Here is a 5751-nt window from a genome sequence, read left to right on the forward strand (position 1 = left end):
CGGTTTCAGAAACACCTGGCCTATGAGACAGAGACCCCATGGAAGGGAGGCAGGAAGGGAATTGACAGGAAGGCCTGGGACCCCTGCTAGGTACTTGTTTTCCATCCAGCAGCCTTGTCCCCAACACCCGCAGTGTCACTGTGCAGACACTAATCAGACTCTGTCACCTGCCCGAGGCCAAGGCCAAGACCAGCCAGGAAGAAAGTATTGATGAGAACCCTGGGCAGAAGGGCAGAGGCCAAGCCTGTAATGTGCCCGTCCTCCACAGGGTGCCCTTGCTAGAGTCCTGGACCTTGGGAAGGATCGGGAGAGCATGGAGAGGCTGCTGCACAGACACGAGGCCTTGGAGCAGGAGATGGGCCTCCTCCAAGTTCAGGGGCAGGTATGCCACTGGGTCTAGCATCGGGGCCAGGCCAGGGGACCTCTTCTGTGGGACCCTGCAGAGGAAGAGCTGAGCCAGTACACTCCCATGCCAGGGGCCTCTTGAGCACAACCTGATCCATTTCCTCAGCCTCCGGACATCCCCCATATCACGGAGCAGAAGGCAGCCCTCCTCTGCCAGAGAAGCCTGGGGTCAGCCCGCAGCCTCGGCCACAGGTGCCAACAGTTTATGGACAGCTGGCAACAGCTCCAGAGCAGAGCCCAGAAGTGGTATGGACACCCTTTGGGTCCATTTCTTCACTCCTCACCCCCTTCAGCAATCAAGTCCCATGCATCTTCTTGACTCCTTGTTTTAGGGTACAAAAGAGACCTTCAGGACAAACAATGTAAAGAAAACATCGATCAAGTATTAAAAGAGACCACGATCACACAATGACCCAGACACATCATACGTGAAACAAATCCAGGGAGACTCATATGTGTGTAAGAAAGAGGTCTACTGGCGATATCTAAAACAGATGGAAATAGAGTTACCATATGACCCAGCAACCCCCCACCCCCCTTACTGGGAAAGAAACAAATCAAGGTCAGACATCTGTGCTCCAATGTTCATTGTGGCACAGTTCACAATTGCAAGGAATTGGAAACAACCCAAATTTCCATCACCTGACAATTGGATTAAAAAGCTGGGGTACCTCTACCATCAGCGATCAACGATGTAATATCACACCGGAAGTTCTTGGCGCCCCAGCATGGGTCTCTGGGCTTCCTGCCTCGGAAGCACAGTAGCTGGCACGGCGGGAAGGTGAAGAGCTTCCCCAAGGATGACGCCTCCAAGCTGGTCCACCTGACGGCCTTCCTGGGCCACAAGGCCGGCATGACCCACATTGTGCACGAGGTCGACAGACCAGGGTCCAAGGTGATCAAGAAGGAAGTGGTGGAGGCCGTGACCATCGTGGAGACCCCTCCCATGGTGGTGGTGGGCATCGTGGGCTTTGTGGAGACACCTCGCGGCCTCCGGACCTTCAAGACGGTCTTTGCGGAACACATCAGTGACGACGAGTGCAAGTGGCAGTTCTACAAGAACTGGCACTAGTCGAAGAAGAAGGCTTTCACCAAGTACTGCAAGAAGTGGCAGGATGACAAGGGTAAGAAGCAGCTCGAGAAAGACGTTAACAGCATGAAGAAGTCCTGCCCGGTCATGCGCGCCATCACCCACACCCAGACGCGCCTGCTCCCCCTGCGCCAGGAGAAGGCGCACCTGACGGAGATGCAGGTGAACGGAAGCTCCGTGGCTGAGAAGCTGGACTGGGCCCGAGAGAAGCTGGTGCCAGTGAACCAGGTGTTCGCGCAGGATGAAATGGTCGACATCACGGTGGTGAACAAGGGCAAAGGCTACAAAGGGGTCACCAGTTGTTGGCACACCAAGAAGCTGCCCCGAAAGACCCACCGAGGGTTGCGCAAGGTGGCTTGTATCGGGGCCTGGCATCCCGCCCGTGTGGCCTTCTTGATGGCCCACGCTGGGCAGAAAGGCTACCACCACTGCACAGAGATCAACAAGAAGATCTATAAGATTGGCCAGGGCTACCTCGTCAAGGACGGCAAGCTTATCAAGAACAACGCCTCCACCGACTATGATCTCTCTAACAAGAGCATCAACCCCCTGGGCGACTTTGTCCACTATGGGGAAGTGATCAATGAGTTTGTCATGCTCAAGGGCTGCATGGTGGGCACCAAGAGGCGAGTGCTGACTCTGCACAACTCCCTGCTGGTGCAGACCAAGCGCCATGCCCTGGAGAAGATCGACCTCAAGTTCATCGACACCACCTCCAAGTTGGGCCATGGCCGTTTCCAGACCGTGGAAGAGAAAAAAGCTTTCATGGGACCACCCAAGAAAGACCGGATTGCCAAGGAGGAAGGCGCATAACAGATGGTACAGCTGGTGGGATCAGAATAAAGACTTCTTTTTCAGTGGGGGGAAAAAAACTGTGGTACATACATACAATGGAGTACTACGCATCGCTAAAAAGTAGTGATGAACGTATGAAGCACATCACTGCATGGGAAGAACTGGAGGAAAACATGCTAAGCGAAGTAAACTAAGCACAAAATGACAAGTACACACTGTGTCCACGGAGGTAAGCTTTAAAAAAAATGCAAAAGGGACATAGGGGAAAAGCTACTGTATGAACATTCCTGGGGTGAGGACCAGGTAATATGGCAGGGACCAGACCAAATTCAGGGATACACATGGTAGACAGATAAAAAGAGGCGGGGAAAGGAAAAGTAATAATAATAAATAAATGGGTCGCGGGGTCACAGGGCACTAACCCGCCCAAGAGTGCCACCGTGAACCCATATATCTCCGATCTACCTGCCTCTGTGCCTTTGCCTGTGCTCACCCTTTCTCTACTTGGCTCGGTCCTACACCTGTTCTTTTGTGTCTGGCTTATGTCACTACCAGCAGCCCTGCTGGCGTAGTGGTTACAAATTGGACTGTGGTCTGTAAGACCTGCAGTTCAAGTCCACCAGCTGCGCCTTGTGAGAAAGATGAAGCTTTCTATGTCTGTAAAAGAGTTACCATCCCCGGAACCCGTGGGGGCAGTTCCACACTGCCCTTTAGGGTTACCATGAGTCAGAGTTGACTGGATGGCAGTGAGTAGGGAATTTTATTTATTTAATTCCCAGCATGTCTTTTCAAGGTTCATTTGTGACCTGACATTTATCCCCCTATTTTAATGAAAGGACACCACTCCGTTCTAGAACTCGAACTCACTGATTTGGTCCATCCATCTGTCCACGGACTCAAAGGCAGCTTCCACCTTTGGCTGTCGTAACTATAATGCAGTGATGTCCATAATTTAAAAGAAAACGTTTTGACATGATGTGTTTAGGGGACACAGTGAGACCAGAGCATTTGTCCCTGCCGGTGAAGGGACTGGAGGTCAATCCTTTTTTTTCCTTCTTTTTTAAGTGTCTCTATTCCCATCTACAAAAGATGGGCCCCACTCAGGACTGTATATGGTTTCTCTCCTTGAAGCAAAATAATCCATTGTTGTGCCCATTACATAGAGGGGGGATCGAAGCTTACAAGCTAGTGCCCAGAACCAACAGCTGGTGGCTGGAGGAGGTCTGTGTGCCCACTGTGGCTGCTGGAGGGACAGAGGGGCCTGCAGGGGGACCACTGGGCCTCAGAGACCTTCCAGGCGAGGCTACAGGAACTGCAGCAGCTCTGGGGCGAGCTGAGGGCCAACTGTAGGAAAGAGGCCACTCTCCAGGAGGCCTGCAAGGTGGGACTGTGCACGCCCTGGGCCAGGTTGGATGGGACCCCAGGTTGCCCAGTGCCCACTGCTCACCCCACGTCCTGCCCCAGGCCCTGCATACGGGAAAGCATCTGGGAGCTGTAGAGCTGGCTGCATCCTGTGGAGGGGGAGCTGCGAGTCCTGGCAGTGGATAGGACTGTCCTGTGGTGGATGAACTCCAACTGGGGGCAAACAAGACTCGTTTCAAACACCAGCTCTGTCTCCTCTAAGGGCCCGTGTACAACTGCGACAACACAACTTTGGGTCCTGCTGGGTCCCCATTAGCATCTGGGAGGAAGGCTATTTATTACAGGGAATCCTACCTTTGTCCCTTGGTGTTAATTGCAGACTCACTGGGTGACGGATTGTATCTGACACGCACCACGTTTGCCGCAGCAAACACCAACACTTTGTCAAACTCTGTTTGGTATTGCTCCATCCCTCCATTATTCTCCCTAATGACAAAAATAATTAACACATTCATATAAAAGCACAGGATGAGGAAAGCTTTAATTTATGCATCTAGCTCAGGGTCATCCCTCTTATCAATATATGGCAATCTAATGAGGCTTAATTAAAAAGTAGCAGTGAAGCAATTTAGGAAACTGAGGGATTGTCACGAGTCCTGGTTGTGACAGCATGTTTTGTGCACCATGGAAGATAACAGATTTGTCTTCTGTGGTATCTCATATCCATCATCCCCAAACTACCTGCTCTTAGGGGTAGAGAGAGCGAGCTTGTCTTTGAAAAAAGTGCCTGGGTTTGGTAGCTGCTCACAGGATGACAGGTGTAATGTATTATGAGAACTTAACAAGGCTCTGAGAAGATGGCTATGGGAAGGTCTGGGTGGAGGGCAAGGTCATGGCCCTGAAGGATTCAGGATCCAGAAGTCAAGTCAGAACTGGATGCCAGAGACTTTCTCAATCCAGCCCTCTTTGCCCCTCCCCTAAGGCCAATACATTTCTAAGGGTTATGGATTCTACTTCAGAATCTTTCTCAAACCCAGGGCCCTCTTCACCATTATTGTCTAGACCTGGTCACCTCTTGCCTTATAAATAAAAATATGGGTTTATTGTAAGTCTGGGTCTGTTAGGTTTCTCGGTTGGGAAATGTCTCGGTCCTTGGCTACACACTGGAAAGAAATTCACACCAAAGCCTGGTTCGTAATCCGAGTGGGTTTATATACATGAGAGAAGAAGGTTCCGGCGTTACACTAAACTGAACATGGGCACCCTCATGACACTGCACACCCAGCCCTGCTGAGTGGAAGGCAGAGAAGCAGCTGACGGGAAGGGGAGGTGGTCTCCAGATTCCAGCCTTTTAAGGGCTTTCAGCTGGAAGGCGTCAATTAAGCTCTCCTGGCTTGGGCTTAGCCTGCATTGGCTTCCAACCTCCCGTAGGGGGCCCCCTAAGCATGGAGAGGAACAACCCCTTGTCTTGCTACCTAACCGGTCTACATTCCTGCATGGCTACATTGAGATGGAACTAGCCCCTTTAGACAGCCTGTGTGGTTCACCAGGAGACACGGGCCCCAGAGTTCCCTGTGACCACCTTAAACCTTAAACTACTGTTGGAGTTTATATTACCTGTGTGGGTCTGTGGGCATGGGACGTTTCCATGCCAGAGACCTGAAGTTACACAAATAGGCATCCAGAACAGAACTCATACAGGCTCTAATAAGATGCTCAGGTGCTTCTCGCTAGGATGAGAATTTAACGAAGTGTGTGAGCAATTCAGATCTTGTAAGGGAGAACAGGTCAGTAGGGTATCCAGAGAAGAGAACAAAGTCAGGGGAAAGGGAGGGGCCCACAGACATCTGTGCTCTGTGTTTGGCCACAATACAAGAAACCGGGTCTCCTTGCAAAAGAAAGCAGAACAGCAAGTCCCTCAGAACTACGACATTTTAAAACATGACCTATACAACACTCGGCTCTGGGAGGCACCTTGGAAAACCATAAAAGCCCTAAAAGAGGGGCAAGGAGGAAGCCCAAGTCTTTGATTTTCCCTGCTGTGCTTTCAGTGTTGAAATGTCTGTGCATGGAGCCTTTGAAATTTCAGAATCAGAGAG

Source organism: Tenrec ecaudatus, assembly GCF_050624435.1.
Source record: "Tenrec ecaudatus isolate mTenEca1 chromosome 1 unlocalized genomic scaffold, mTenEca1.hap1 SUPER_1_unloc_14, whole genome shotgun sequence".
In the NCBI taxonomy this organism is placed as follows: domain Eukaryota; kingdom Metazoa; phylum Chordata; class Mammalia; order Afrosoricida; family Tenrecidae; genus Tenrec; species Tenrec ecaudatus.